The following is a 17,551-nucleotide window of genomic DNA, read 5'->3' on the forward strand; positions in this document are numbered from 1 at the left end:
AATAAATGCATGATATGTTTTATTATATTTTACGAAGTTTGTAATGTAATCTGAGTTGAATAAATAATGCAGCTGATATTGCTAGTAAATCGCAGAAGCGGTCCTGCATACATAGTGGAATAAGGTAAGTCATCCTACTCTATTTATTCTGTACTTTGGTTGATCTAATAAAATAAATATATTTGCATGTAGTACAGAGGAGTATAATTCTTAAAAGAATTGATTTAAAAAAAAATAATATAAATATTTGTTAAATGTGCTGTCCTGTTTGTCCGATAATAATTAATTATTTATAGTTATAAGCTACCAGCTATACATATAAAGTAACATAGAACTCACATTCAAGTGTTAAAAATCCTTTTCTTTCATTCACTCAGAAGGCCTTTTCAGACCACTCGGGTCCATCATCAGTCAATAAGAGACTATAATCAGTAAAATAACAAGATATTTGGTTACTAAGGCCAAGATCAATTAGAACTGTCAACCAAATGTTGAAACAAATGTCAATGCCAACTTAAATAGATCATAATATTCAAAATATACTTGGTGGTTCACTAAGTTGAAATCCTTTTATATATAGATGTAATATCTTTCCAAATACTTTAACTTGTTTTTAAAGTTGCAAACTTCCAATATACTAAGATTATTTACTAAGCTTGTAATTTTGTGCCCATTCGTGATGAAGTGATCTGCCATAGTTGAAAAAGATTTCTTATTACTCTTAAAGGTCCTCAGATGTTCTGAGAATCTCACCTTGAATGATCTATCAGTCTTTCCTACATATATGGGATTGCAGTCCATGCAGTTAATTTTATATATGCCACTCAAGTTAAACTTGTCAAAGACATAGGTTGTAACATGACTAAAGAACTTTCTTGAAATGTTATTTATTGGTTAATATGTGATCGCATAATTCTCTTTATCATAAACGTTCGATATTTTATGTGTGTGTTGGATTATATAATTGTATAGAATATATCTCCCCTATTACGACTTTTAGAACAATTCAGTGTAACAAGGGTTCCATCTTATGACAAGTTTCTTGTCATAAAATATCTTATATAAATACCGCCTGTAAATATTGGTAATGAAAGATTCATTGTAGCCATTCTGCAAAGCTATATTTTTTATATACTTCAGTTCATTATCCAATAATATTTTATTATTACGTGAATAAACTACAGCCCTATAGACCATAGCATAAAAGTGTGGCTTTTATGTGACCACGGGTTATTTAAGTCTTTATGAATAGTTGTATTAGTGCTGGAGAGTTTCCTATATACACTCATTTCAATTTGGTTATTGTTATTAATTTTTATGTTTAAGCCCAAAAAATATATGGTTCTGTTACTGGCCGTATCCACAGTAAATTTGAGTTTATCATTAAGTAAACTCAGTTCATCAAGTATTAAATGATGTTTCAATGCCATGTTAGAAGTAAATATCACTAGTATGTCATCTACATATCTCACCTATAAAAGAACATTATGAATGTGAAATATATCATATAAATAGATCTTCTCAAAGTTTTGTAGATATATCTCCAACATAATGGCAGAGAGTGGCATACCAGTAGGTAAAGAATCTTCCTGTGAATAATATTTATCATCAAATTCAAAATAGTTTTGTTGACATATATTTTGAATGACAATCATGAGGATGTAAAAAAAATCCTCTGTTTCAGTCTCCAACAAGCCATTTTTCATGATATTTATAGTTTCCACAGTTGGTATGCCTGAATACATGTATGTTATATCTTAAGATACCATACTATTGTTTTCATCAACATTCAATGTCTCTAATTTTTCGATTAATTCATATCCATTCCTTATATTATATTTATACAGTAAATTCAATTTTAACCTAAGTATCTTGTCCATTATCTTTGAAATGAAATATGATGGAGCAGTCCTGAAGTTTATCAACAGCCTGAAAGGTATGTTCAGTTTATGTAATTTTGTTAACCAGATAAAGCAGCAGCCTTGGGATAGAATGGATAGTCAGCTATGGGATGTCAACTTATTGTTATAATTGAATAAATTTCTATATTTGCTTATCAACATCTTTACAATCCTTAAATACTTATTCGTGAGGTCTTTTATCTCTCTGAATTCATTCTCCTCTATGCAATCATTAATTTTGTTATTGTAAGTTTCCTTATGTATTACCACTGGAGTATTAGTTTTGACAGACTTTATAGACATTGCGTTAAAACCTAATAATTTATGTTTCAGATTAACTATACCCCTTATATTGATGAAATATCAGTTCTCATACAACTTTTTATTATTTTTGGTCAATAGTCTATTAGTATTATGTAATACTAATATATAATAATATGTATATAATGTATATATACATATATATATATATATGTATAATATGTATATTATTCCTAATCATTTCCTTTTCATCATCATCAAGATAATCCCAATTTATTTGTGTACCTACTGTAATATTCTTCAATAATTTGGTTTCATCATATGAATATTATGTTTGAAAATATTACAAAGCACTTTATTATCTTTATGACTAAATTGGATGTTAGTCATGCTTATGTATCCATCATATCTTCCCCTATTCTTATCCATTATATCGGGTTCATTACAATCTATACTTCGTATCCCAGAAAATTTATTTTTCAATAAATTACCGATTTTCTTATGGTGTCTATGTTGAATTCTTTGTCTCAAAACTGCTAACTTAGTTTCCATTTAATTCCGGATTTCATTAAAAATTAATAAACCAAACCGATTAACCAGAACTAAGTTATTATTACATAATTCTAAATTCATCTTGTGTTTCTTGTAGTGTTCGTTCTTTAATTCCAATTTAACTCTTATATCTCTGAGCATATTGTACGGTTTTGTAAATTTTAAAATCGTTGTTGATATTTTTGTGTTTTAATTTGGCAAATTTGGAATAATACTATTATGTAAACAAATCTTATTGAAGGTTATGCACAATTTAATCTTAACCAGTTTAACCCGTAGATAATAGAATTTCTATACAACTGTAGCCTGGTTCGGCTGTAATAAGAGACTATAATCAATGAATTAATGAGATATTTGGTTACTAAGTCTAAGATTAATTAAAACTGTCAACCCGATGTTGAAACAGTTGTCAATGCGTAGATGTCAATGCCAACTTAAAAACCGATAAATAACATTTCAAGAAAGTTCTTTAGTCATGATACAATCTATATCTTTGACAAATTTAACTTGAGTGGCATATACAAAATTAACTGCACAGACTGCAATGCCATATATATAGAAAAGACTGACAGATCATTAAGGTGAGATTCTCAGAATATTTGAGGGTGTTTAAGAGTAATAAGAAATCTTTTCAAATGTGGTAGATCACTTGATCGCTGATGTACATGAGATTACAAGCTTAGTAAATAATCTTAGTATAATGGAAGTTTATAGAACTTCCATTATACTAAAAGATATTATATTTATATATACAAGGATTTTAACTTAGTGAACCACCAAATACATTTCGAACACGTTGATCTATTAAAAAGTAGGCACTGACATCTGTTTCAACATCTGGTTGACAGTTTTAAGAGATTGTAGCCTTAGTAACCAAATATCTCATATATTATATTACATCATTATTATATTGATTATAGTCTCTTATTGACTGATGATAGACCTGAGTGAAAGAAAGGATTTTTTATAGTTGAGTTGAATGTGAGTTCTCTTTTACTTTATATGAGTATTTGGTAGCTTAATATTAATAAATAATTAAAATATATTTATATAAGAGTTAGCTTTCAAGGACACAACTAAGTAATAATTTAATGCATTGTGATAAAATAGTGTAGTACATACTATATATTTTATTCAGTATATATGCATATAACCTCATATAAAAATTAATTTTTCAGATTCAGTTCTACCAACTTGTTTTTAGATTAATCTGTCAGTAATTTTGACTTATAGGTGGTACGAATAAGATTAGTGAAGTATTTTTTAGCATAAATTAATAAATTAAGTTAATGCTGTGTAACATGCTTCCATGATGTTAAGGGTTTTATATACTAATGAATCTGGTACTGATACAAATTAATAAATAAATAAAATAACAGTTTTTCTAATTTATTTTACCAATAATGAGCTTAAGTTATGATTACTAATTCCTGAACTACTATCCAGGACCAATAAATATAGAAGCTATGATGTTGAATTTTACTGAGTTTTAGATGATCTTTTTTGTATTGGAAAAATGAATACCCATCGAAGGTTTTGTATAAAACCTACACAGAATTTCATGTATTACCTAACTATGATTATTGTTAACATCGTTATTGTTAACGATGATTATAACTACGATTATTACATTAATTTTTACATTACATTTATTTTCACTTTTAACTAATAGATAAATAATAATAAATTATTAATTTCTTGTACGTTATGTAACAAATAACAAACAATAATATGTATTTTACAGTTCTTAGCTGTTAAACCAAGAAATCTGTTAAAATTTTCTGTTAAATTTTATAGTATTGAAAGGAGTTTGTAGAATTTAGACAATTAGCACCTTAAAAGTTGATATAATCACATAAAACTAAGTAACAAAATAGTGAGGGCTCAATTTTGTCCTACAACAAATTTTGTTATGCAAACAAATTTTCTTTGTTTTACAACAAATTTATTTTTTATAGTTCCCAATTTTCACAAGCCTTGATTTACTGGATGGTATGGACATTGGTTAAGATGAAAGAGCCAAAAAATGGAGCTGAATCTGGTAAAAGCTTATCTTAGAAGTCACCTGGTGAGGAAAAAATGAGTCACTAAATTGTAATTGGAATACTTCTTAATAAATTGCCATTTGATTTCAGGAAGGCTGTGAGATTCATAAATGGTGTTTTCTGTAGATGTAATTTTGAACCATTGTCTCTTTACTAGTTAGTTTCATATGAATAACATCCATAATTATTTTAGAGAAGTCATTTTTTTCTCTTTTATTTAAAGTATAGGCCATTTGAAAGTGTCATTTTTAGTCTCTGTCTTTCGAAAGAGTGGGTTTTGAAACACACTCATAAGTTGCTTTAAGCTCCACATGGGTAACGTCTGAATCGATACAAAAATTACCTTTCTTTTGGTTGTTTGTACAACCTATAACTACTACATTATCATTTTTATCACCGAGTATTTCCACTTGATTACGTATTTTAAACATTAACCTTATATTCTAAATTATTAAATTTGATAACAGTAACCTACTACTTCTGTTAATCTGTCGGCTTTTTTAATAAAATTCCTTATAAATTGTCGAACAACATTTTATCGATTAATTTATGTTAAAGTTTTATTGTATACAATATTGTGTTATGCTATTTAATACAAGAAAAAAATGTAAAAAGGTTTTAACGTAACTTAAAGCGGTAAAAGTATTAACATTAAAACGGTAGTAGAGGCGTAGGTTTGTGCTTTTAGACGAGACTCCTTTCCATCAAAATAACGTAATTACTTGACTGATAAAAAAATCTAATTCCTGCATATATTAAATAACTATTTTTTTTTCGTTTTTACCAGGAATATTACGCATCAGTTAGCTATTAATATTTTTTAAACTTATAAATGTTTTAATTTTTTTTAGAAACGAAACCAGTTTCTGCAATTTAAAAATTGTAACATTCTTTTCGTCGGTTTTTTTGTGTGGTAGACATTGACAGCTTTATAAATTCAATTTAAATGTAATTCAAACAAAGAAAGCATAAGGTTTATATTTCCTTGTTATTTATTTGTTAGCCAACCGTTTTTACTTTGGTTTCTTAGAAACTCGTTGTTGTGTACCTCCGGTTTTGTGGTTAGAATGTAATTACCACATTTTAACGAGTAATATCCTTAAAACACAAGCAGACGTTGCTTTTTTTAATACTGAGCTAAGTTGGAAGCAGATACCACAATATCTAACTTAGAACTTGATCGATTTACTGAGTAAATTGCGCCCAATAATAATTGTTTCCAAGATGAGAATATCAGTTTTATTGGCTTCAATTGCTGTATTTTTTTTTACAGTTAGCTTAACTTTCTCAGCACAATACGATGACAAGATAAATAGTGGTAAGTTGAGACTTTCGAGTTTCTTTATTTTATTCTGCAATTAAATAACTTTTAATCACTAGTAAATTTCCAAAAAATTTTAAAATGTCTTGGCACATTTAAATTAGTTCTGAATCTCATAAGCTAGCTTTATTTTACTTTTTGAGTAATTTGACGTCATTTTAATTATAATACACGTTTAAACAATCAGTAATGAGATTTTTCGATATTTTGAAGGAAGCTCTGATCTTTCTACGTATTAACTATTTAGATACCCGCCAGCACTCTAAATCAGATTTAATTTTTATTTTTATTCCTTCATCCAAGGTGTCAATACCTTGCATGAAGGAAACATTCGGGTGCGGATTATCTTTTCTAAAACTAAGAGATTTAGAATGTAGCACGTTGGGAATGAACTTAGATAATAATAAAAACAAAAAGGAAATTGACAGAAGCTGTGAAATTTAATGTTACAGAAATATATTGAAAATGGAATCGGTTGCCAAATTTTAAAATGAAAAGCTCTTAAAACCAATAGGATACGAGTAAAATTTCTCGAAGAAGCAACTAACTAAGCCAAGCAGGCTGCATATTCATTTACACATTTACATTTTTGTTGTGCAATTCCGTAAAGACTGGATGTAATTAAGACATACGCTGTAGAATTAATAAATAATTATTAAAATGTATAAAAGACAGCTGTTGGTTTATTTACTACATCTCTTTGGATACAGTGAATATATAAAAACTAACAGACAGGCATAAAACATGTTTTTATGAATTATTTTATTACTGCTTTGCTAAACATTTGTAGCACGCATGAGATCGTAATAATAAAAATAATAAACTATTCAATTAACCTGTCATTAAAAATATATATATGTACTGTACTAACGAAGGTAAACTGGTTTGCTTGGCATTTCTTCTGCCACCACCCCATTCGGTCGCTCTAAAGCATAAGACAGAATGTCTGTGTCACAAACAGCAACTGAACCTCGAACAGTTATGTTAGGATACTTCTAAAGCTTACCTAACAGCGTGAGCGGATTAAGCGCGGTGCCATACACCACAGGCTTACGTGTCCCAACCGCTTATTTGTCATATATTTGCTAAAATGGGTAGGCGCACCCCGTTAACTACTAAAAATATATATGACATCCATAAATAAAATTTATTTCGTCCAAGCAGCACGCCTAGGTCGCTGAATGTCAGCAAGCATTTTTCCAGCATTTTATAGCGCTTGGAGCCATAATAATTGGCTCCAAGGTCAGCCAATAAAACCGTGGTTAGCTTCTCACGGTAATGCGATAAGAGTCTTTCCCTTCAGTAAACTACGGATGCCGGTTGAACATAGCAACCGCAACAAGGAACTCCCACACGGTCCGACAATGCGGCTCTCGCCAGATTGACTCGCCGCTTGTGGTGGCCAGTTTTCCCCTTGATCTTTAAGTTCCAGGGTGGCTCGGTCTCTGCCCCCACCCCAAGAGCAGGGCAGTCAAACATCAGGTGTTCATTTGGTTGGACCTCCTCGCAGACGCATAGCTCATCAGCTGCCTGGCAGAACCGAAACAGATATTGGTTCAAGTTAACGTGGGTGATGAGCACCTGGGCACCCATTGCCCTTAAAAAGAAGCTCGGGGCATACCATCTCCTCAGATCTCCCCCCAGATCCTCTATAAACTTGTACAAAGATCTTTCCTTAGTCGTGGTGTTCCATTCCAGCTGCGATGCTTCCATCACGAGGCTCTGCAGCCTTTTCCGCAGGCGAGAGATGAACAAGTGAACAAAATTTAGATCCGGTGCATTGTGATCACCGTTCCGCTCTAGTACTGGCTCGGCTGGAAACCATAGTCAAAATACTTCGACCTCCCGGACTCTTCGCAATCTCCACATGGCTTCCCTAACTTTCACCCAGTAAATCGATTAGGAGAGCCTTTCCCAATACGGTGATAACCTCTAGGAGGTTGTTCTAAAAACACCAGTGCATAAAATTAAATCTGCGCTGGGCATTCAATTTAAGAAGTTCTATTCATTTCCAACCTATGCGCCCAAACGGGCCCCGCGTAAGAGTTCATGCTTTCAAAGACACCTCGGTACACCATGTACATTTGATGGCCTGACAATACATAGTCTTTCCGAGCAAATGTATAAGTAAAATAAGTAACAAATGTAAGTACACTCCACTTTGTTTGTTACTATTTACACTGTTGCCATTAGTAGCTTTCATCTGTCACCTGCTAGTAGTCATTTATAAAGAGCACTCCCCAATCACTGAGTCAGAATCATTTTATCAGTTTTGCTTTTAGTTTCTTACTTGACATTAACACCACTTTTATTTCATTATTTACATACTGATAAATATTTAAACTTAAACTACACTTTGCTTTAACTTGTACATATATATTTTTTGAATGATCGGTGTTTGAATGTTTTAATGCACTTCTTCATTTTTTCTATTCTCTACTGATATCCCATTTAATACATGCATCTTGCATCCAACATTTTCATTTATTATACATATTATTAATATTTCTATAACAAAAAATTGTACTTTATCTATATAAATATCCACTTGCCCGAAACAGCCAAAATTTCTCGAATTTTGAAGTATTTTTTTTATAAGAGGATGTTTGTTCTTTATTATTATTAATAATTTCTTTTTAGAAATTACTTTGTAATTCCTAAATTCTAGCCATTTCTTTTCGGCATAAAAGTTATCCTGGTTTTTAACAGTTAGTTCTGTTATATTCTTTATTTTGTTTATCCTTTGTTAATTTACTATTTAAATAAAAATCTTTTTCTCATCTGTTTATTACCTAATAAAATTCTGAAACTGATATATTAAGTTCTTCTGTATTACAATTAGCCTCCTTTTTATGACATTTAATTTTTTCATTTTATTTACTGTTAAATTTAATCTCTGTCCCAATAATAATTACTTGCTTTCTTTACTTCTTTAAACTTTAGTTTCAGCTAAAATAACTGTATTAAAAGCCAATTTTAATCATTTTCTTTTCTTGTCCCTGGGCTCTACATAGCTTTTAAATTTTTCATTTAGTTTTTATCGCTTCTCCTATATTCAAATAAAACAAGGGGGACTGATCTTATCCTTAAGAGAATGATAATGTATTAACAAATTATATTGCGTAATTATTTACACTAGTTGTACAAACAAGTAATAAATGTCAACCGCCTGCAGTGAAACTATTCCCTTGTTTTTTGTGTTTTTTATTTTGTTTCACTGAAATGTGGGAACCAGAATATTAAGTTGGTTTAAGCTATAGAATTTCAATTAATATAATATATTTTTTTTTTAATAATCACTGAAATGTTACCAGCGTTAGAGAACCATCAAGTGATACATGTAAGATTTACTATCTGATTCAAGAAAACAATCAATTTTGAAGCAAAAAAGTGATAATATATAATCAAGTAAAATAATGCTACAAATAACATTATGTATAAATTTGTTATAGAGAGTTTTAGAAATACTAAAAGACATGTACTTCCTGTACGTAAACAAAAGGACATCATGTCTTTTTAAACAGGAGAAAACTATCTCTACCATTTGATACGCTTCATTTTTACTATAATAGATTTTTCTTCTTTAAAGTAGTTGTTCAATTCTATATTACTAGTATATTCCTAATATTACAGTTATTACTATCTACTGTACATTTTGTAAACTCTTACTCCCACTAATTAGATCAAATAATTAAAAAGAAATCTAAAAAAAATAAAGATTTCTTTTGTAATTCAGTGTTGCAATGAGAGTGCCAAAATTATTCGCATTGATAAAATTAGAAATGAAGTGTAAAGACTTATAAAAATAAATGAAAATTTCAGACAGAATATTATAAAGAAACCAAGTTTAATCGCACATGTATTTAAGATTTCAGGTATAGTTAATTCAGTAATAAAAGATGTTCACAGGGTAAAACATGTACAGAAAGATGAAGGTTGGAGGATTTAAAATGGATATTTGAGGTGTAGGATGTAGGAGTTGTAAAAGATTCACACTGAATAAAAATTAATAGAACACAAAAGTAGTCAAATGAATTATGACTCCATAAAGACACAGTCATTTCAAGTAATAGTAAATTTCTTTTAATTTTTACTTCCTTATATGAAGTAAAGGAAGTACTGTTATTGCGAAAAATTTTGGTTTTCAGATTTCAACGGAAATATCCATTTTGACCATCCCTGAATCCATTTTGACTAGTTTCAGCGTGACGTCTGTACGTACGTATGTATGGATGCATAACTAAAAAATTATTAGCCGTAGGATGTTGAAATTTTGGATTTAGGATTGTTGTAACATATACTTGTGCACCTCCCCTTTTGATTTCAATTGATTGGATCAAAAATGTCAAAAAAAGCCCAAAATTAAAAAAAAATTGGATTTTGAACTTTTTCTTAACTGCAGTAATAAGCCCTCACTCAGCGCTATATCATAGGTGACACTTATGGAGTATGGCATAGAGTATGGCACATTGTTCGAATCAGACTTCATCTGATTGGAAACAATTTTTAGAATAGATAATAATTCAATAATAACAATAAACAAAAAAAAAAAAAAATGAAAATAATCAGAAGTTATTAATGAAATAAAATTTTATGTACTTTTCATTTGAAAAAAATGTATATATGTAATTTAATAGTCATACTAGGAAGTCATGTGTTGTCCACATGAGATTTTTATAGATTTAAATAACATTTTTACCCAATATTAAATCTATCAATAACTTAATCAAAACAAATTTCAGTTTTCTGATTAAATGGCTAATAACAAAATCAAATATTATTCTATTCTACTAATTAATTGATTATGATATATATATATATATATATATATGGTGTATATGTATATACGTTTATATCGGGTTAGCCAATTTACTGCTTACGTTAAATAGATTAGGTTAGTGAGTAAAGCAAGTGTTAATATGTTGATATCATATGAACATGGATTTGTTAGTTACCTCACCTCACCTAAATTTGACCTAAAACTAACTTAACTCAACTGAATTTCACTTAAACTAAGTTATTTACTTAATAAATAATGTGTTTTAACTTGTACAGTGTTAAATTATGAAATTTTTTTCGGGTATTGTGTAACTTTAGTGTATATAACTTGGGTGAAAGGCGTTTCCCATGAAAAATTTCAGTTTAATTAATAACTTGGCTCCTATATTCTAAATTTCATCAAAGTCAGAAGCAAGTCCCTAATTGTAAGCAATTACCTAAAATAATAACATATTCCCACAACTGGTTGAATTCATTTATGATGCAGTGTTGCAGGACAGCTGCTCACCATTCATATCCTTTGGCAATGGATTTTCATAATTTATTCCCTTTGTAATAATATTTTAGTAAGTACACATGCAATTTATTATTAAGAATAAGAATTTATGTTTTACATTACTTACTCCTAAGTATGAAATAATTTTACACATATACATTTTTCTGCTGTTACTACTTTTCTGTGTACCTCAGAAAGTTCTGATATTTACTCTTTGGGGTATGTTGGCCATACATTGGGAATTACTGTTACAGGGCATAGGACTAAAACTTAAAGTAATAGTATTAGCTTTCTACCATTAAGGTAAAATATAATGCTTAGGTCATAAGAGATAAGTTATTATTCATGTTATTGTGTTTTCACCTTACTTCATTCATTATGGGTCAATTGCTATTCTGTACTAACAAATTATCACACATCTTTTTTATTTACCATGTGTCACTTAATTTCATTGATGTGATCATTATTTAACAGTATAACATTGGTGTTTTTTATGTTATTAATTTGAGGTAGCTTCAATAAATACATTGAAGCTATCTCAAGTAGTTATTAAACTATTTTTCATGTATTTCTACGTAAATATAAAGTTCATTTTTTTGTCCAGAGTAGTCAGAATAACCAATTATGAAATATCCCTGCTCTATTTTAAGGCTTACTCTTCACAAATGCCACAGTTATGTAACAATTACGTAAACCTTTGTACACAACCACTATTTTGATACTCTTTATGGTAATGATATTGATAAAATATAGGTAAAAAATAGTTTGATTGAAAGAAAACATTTCTCATCCAATAAACACTGGAATCTGATTCTAAGGATCAGGATCAGGACTGGAGATTTTCAATTCCAGTGATAAAGGTATATGAAACCTCAGTGAAGTTAGGAATACTATTCAGTTAATTGAAATAAAGTTTTTCAGTTTCAAGTAATTGAAATAAAAATATATTTTATTAATCAGTTTTGAAATTTTGAATTTTAGGGCTAGTGAGAAAAAATTCCTTGTTTGGATTTTATCTAGATATTCTTGGCACTCTCCCATTAAATTAAACTATTATGTATACGCTTTCATTATTATGTGGTCTTTGAAGTCTTAATGATTAAAAAGGAACTAATGTAAACAAGACAATTTTGTACTGTTAATATGTATTATTTTTTTTTTCATATCAATAATGGCAGTAACAAATTTAAATACATTCATACAGGAAGTTTTATCTAAAATAATTATATCGGGAACTATTATCAAGATATAGTCTTTTGAGATAAAAATAGTTGTAAAAGGGCATTCCACAACAAGCAATTCTTTAATGATACCTTTTAGGTATCATTAAAGTAGGTAATAAAAATTATAAAAACTGTGTTTTTTACTATTCTTAAAAATATTTTTTCAGTGAACTATGTATGTCAAGTCTCTAAGTAGTAGCAGTACTCGTACATATTTCCTATTTAGGTGAAATTAGATACTTATCAGAAAAATAAAATATGTTAACATAACTGTACATCCATTAATTAAAATTGTAACAAGTAAAAAAGGAATATGGTTAATGGATCAGAGTAGAGAAAAAATCCGATAATGATAAAGATGTCAGATTATAACCAAATTTCAGCTGGAAATATAAGTACTTCTTATGTTAACATATTATAACACTGAGTTATAATTGCATCACCATGGGTAGACGTAGTTATAATCTGTGCAACATAGCACACTTTGACTTATTTCTTCTGGGTATTTAAGGGAACTTTGTCAATTACAGTTGACAAATATTTACTACAGTTGTTGGAAATACAAAGCGGTATTTTTATTCTGTTGTATTGGAATAATTTTATTTGTATGGTTGTACGATTAAAAAGCATATTTTTATAAAACTTTAAAAAAATTAGATGCATTTATTGTAAGATCTGAAGTATTAAATGAGATTGGAACTCTCAAAATAAGTAAAATGGCTAAAATAAAAGTGACTAGATTAGTGTAATTATCAAAAATCCTCATAATGCTGGAATTAAAAATTAAAAAAAAAAAAATTATATCAAACTATAAAGTAATAATTTTGATTTGTAATTAATTTAGTTTCCTTGATAAATTATTTTTGTAAATTAAATATAATTTATTATGGTTTTATGTAATATGCCAATAAAATTAGTTATAAAAAAAGTATAATATTTAGTTAAAAATAAAAAAAATAGATTGTTTTACAAATTTAGATATACTTTTTTAAATTAATTATAAAGCCTAATGAATGAAATGGAAAATATGTTACAGAAATCACTGGGGTACGTACTGCAAGAAGAGCTCAACCAATAAATCTTTTTGATAAATGGATAGACTTCTATTCAGAAAGACAACCACTCCATACGCCTCCAAAGGGTACTTTTCTTAGCAGTGGAAATAAAATCATATAAAACTTATAGTTTCCATGTTTATTGGTCCTGGGATATATTTCCAGGAATTAGAAGTCATGTTCATAAATTAAGCTCATTATAGTTCAATTAAATTAATAAAAAATCTAATTCTTTGTTATTTATTCTACCAATAATTTTATTTTATATAGTATTCAATTACTATGATAATTGAACAGATCAATGTCTCATTAATTAATGCAGCAATATTATGTTAAATTTTAATAAATTTTATTTCCAGATAGTCTTACTTTTTTCTTTTGCATTTAATAAAATAATTGTATTTTTGGTTTATATTACAAGAGCAGATATAAAACAAGCAACATTTTCACTCTTTTAGCAAAAATAGCAAATTTATCTTTCTTGAATGTGCTAGTTGAAATTCAGAAAAAGTAGCTGAATAAGTGATGAAAATCGTAAATAAAAATATGTGAAAAACTTGAAATTTTTGATTTTAATAATTCCTGTCTAATAAAAGCAAATATTTAACTGAAAGAGGGTACTTTATTTTAAAATTACTAGTTGGTTATTAATAATCGGAATTCATTAACTTTATATTATAAGGGGTTAGGCACAGGTGGAGTTCTGAGCAGAGTTGCCACATGGGCTATTATAATCAAAATGATTTGAATTATTTTTTGATTAAAGGGGTTGCATGAGTGTTATATAAAAACCAATGAATATTGGAATATCATTGATTTTTCTAAGTATTTCTAACTGTATATATTGTATTAATTTATTTGAAGTAACAGTGATTGTTTCTGTTTTAAGTATTCTAAAATAAAGGTATGTGAAACTCAGTCTTGTATATGCTTCACTATTAGTATATGATGGTACGTTTAAGATTTGTATAGGAATGTAAGTACAAGTATAGGAATATAAGTCTAGTTATGGAAATTTAAATTACATTATGGAAATTGTTTTTATTTCTTCATCATTTCTACTGTTTAAGTTTTTAACTTTTAAACAGTCAATAAATGAGTAAAAAGACTACTTCAAAACAGATTTGAAATATGTACAGAAATTAAGAAACCCAGTCTAATTATTATTTTACTCATGATTTTATAAAATATTATTATAGATTATAATAAAACTAAACTTAATACTTATATTTCTTACACAAATTCTGGAAAATATTGGTAGCCCTGAGGAGAACCTGCACTTGAGACAATCTTAATACTATAAATGTAAAATCTTTTGTTACAGCTACAAACAATAATTAAGTTACAGACATAAATAATTATTTTGACAATATTGTCAAAATAAAGTGCATGTGGGATATCTTTCATAATTTTGATATTACAAGAAAAATATAACAAATTCTGTTTTAATGTCAATAATCATTAAAGAGGTATTAACAAAAAGAATATTAACTCAAATTTAATACAATACAAAGTGGATAATCTTTATGCTCATTAGAAAAGTACACATCTAAAGTAAGTAAATCAATTAATAATTGACTCAGAAACTGAATCCAACAATGTTAAAAAAATTCTCATTCAATTTGAAACAGCCAATCTTCTAAATTTAAAAAATAATCAAATTATCTCAACCCTTTATTCTTTGGTAAACAATTAAAAATTTCTGGGACAATATATAGATAAGATCTGCAAATTCAATTCTTTTTTGGTGTAATTACTATTAATTCACTAGCCTTCATAAACCAAATCATACTTTATAAAAATATGTTTCAATGGAAGCAGTTTTATCCCAAAAAACTTAGAAAAATGAGTTCTGGTAGGCATTTCAAAATTATCCTAACAAGATTATCAAACAATAGATGCTTGGGCAACTGTCAATAGGATAAATTTTATTTAAATAAGTTCCTCCCCAACATTCAACATCCTTTCTCAATATGGACTCAACATAGTAGCATAGTAGCATAGCAACTCAGCTAAGTATAACATTTTCATCATTTTGATAGTAAAATAATACTCTAATTTTAAGACCATTTACATGATTCTCCCAAGATAAATTATGTTGAAAAATTACTCAAACCCAATACTAATATTTTTGATCTTTCAGTTATCTTACACTTACAACCTATAACCCAAGTACATGTGGTATTTCGCTAACAAATTCCTGAACAAATTACTCTTAACTGAAACTTGATATAAGATGACATTAATAAGATACCATTATTATTAAGTTGCAACCTAACTGAGCCTAATTTTCTTTCATTATTCGATTAATTTAACAGAAACTTTATGCTTTATAATTAAGAGCTATATAATCAGCAAAAAAAGTGAGAATGCCATGAAATTTTCCTAAATATGAATAAAATATACATATTTATATAAATATCAAATATATATATATATATTATATATTTCATTGAAATCAAATATTGGACCTGATAAAAAATCTTGTGCACATCAATTCTGAACAAAAATCTGTTTTCACTTTACAATTATCCTTTAAAGATGGCAAAAAATTCTACAAAATGTTAGATCTGTATTCATATTTTTTACTTTAAACATAATTACAAGTAAATAAAGATATAATCTTCCTCCACTCTATTTCCATAGTTCTTGCAGAAAATGAAGGCTCTTACTGCTATTTTCAACTTCTACATAATTATAACCATCCAAAAACCTGCTATTTGGCACCTTGTAAAATTTAAAAAAAAAATGGAGATTAAAATATGTACATTAAAATTACAAAAAGCCAATAAAATCTTAAAATATTATGTCAATAGAATCTTATTTTTAAAAATATACATGTGTCATTTAATGAAATAATTAAAGGCTAAATACTTATAAAAAAAAATTATGAATCAAAAGACCTACATGCCCTCTTAGAAATTTTCCTCAGTAAAATTAATATTTTTTTCACAAATATTATTAGAGAAACAAATTTTTGTTTTTCTACATTGTTTGATACAGAAAAACACAATACATGATTTTCTTCTCTAATTTCATCTGAGCATAAACAATCTGCCAGTTAAAAAGTTATATACCACTGATGGTCTTAAATTAATGTTTTCTTAAAGCCCAAAAATATTTTAGAGTTACTTTCCTTGAGACAGCTAGTTCCAGTAGAGAACAGATTCTGTTCAACTGACTAGCTTAATATTACTAATAATAATCTGTCTGTTAGGCATTCTAAAACACTACTTGGTTTTCTTAATAAATTTAGAAATTTGTTATTCATAATTATATGATTAATTATATGATTAAAAGTGTGTATATGATTAAAAGTAGTCTCTTGCACTTTATGGTTGTTTGCCCAAAACAAACAACTATTTATTTAATTATGCCAATAAATAGTCAGTAAATTGTTATATAATATTGTAGCGTATGATAAAACAATGTGTATCAAAATAATTAATATATACACAACACACACAAGGATATACACACTCACACTCACACACACATACACACACTATATATATATATATATATATATATATATATCAGTTGGCTGAAAAGTAATTTATACCCCTCTAACTTTTTTTATAATTGAAATAATAGGATGTAGTTAGAGGCATTCTTCTTTTTAACAAGGGACTTCAATGAAATATACTTACTCTCTTTTTGCTTTTTGGGCAGGAGGGGGTAGGGCAACACAAAAATTTCAAATGGGACCAATTGTCATTTGATAGACTATTTAAGGAGCTCAAAAAGATTAAAAAAATGATACAATTAAAACTAAATTCTGATTACCCAATCCAAAATGGCGGCCTACAATGTGTTTGTTTCAGATAGAATTATTGTTATATGCTTTTGTTTAATGTACTTTTTGTTTGTGGTATTCCAATTCTCTGTTTGAAAATCTCCTCTGATAAAAGAGGCTAA

The 17,551-nt window shown here is 28.2% G+C and overlaps 2 long non-coding RNA genes across 3 annotated transcripts in view; one reads left to right on the forward strand and one right to left on the reverse strand.

Annotated features, from left to right (window-relative positions):
* LOC142319353 (uncharacterized) overlaps nt 1-17,551 on the reverse strand; it is a 99,252-nt gene that overhangs the window by 67,169 nt on the left and 14,532 nt on the right. The window lies entirely within an intron of this gene.
* Nucleotides 5,740-14,196, forward strand: LOC142319352 (uncharacterized). The gene is made up of 2 exons (XR_012755177.1): nt 5,740-6,077; nt 13,615-14,196. It is a non-coding gene; the product is annotated as an uncharacterized LOC142319352 (long non-coding RNA).

Source organism: Lycorma delicatula, chromosome 2, assembly GCF_047948215.1.
Source record: "Lycorma delicatula isolate Av1 chromosome 2, ASM4794821v1, whole genome shotgun sequence".
NCBI classification, from domain to species: Eukaryota; Metazoa; Arthropoda; class Insecta; order Hemiptera; family Fulgoridae; genus Lycorma; species Lycorma delicatula.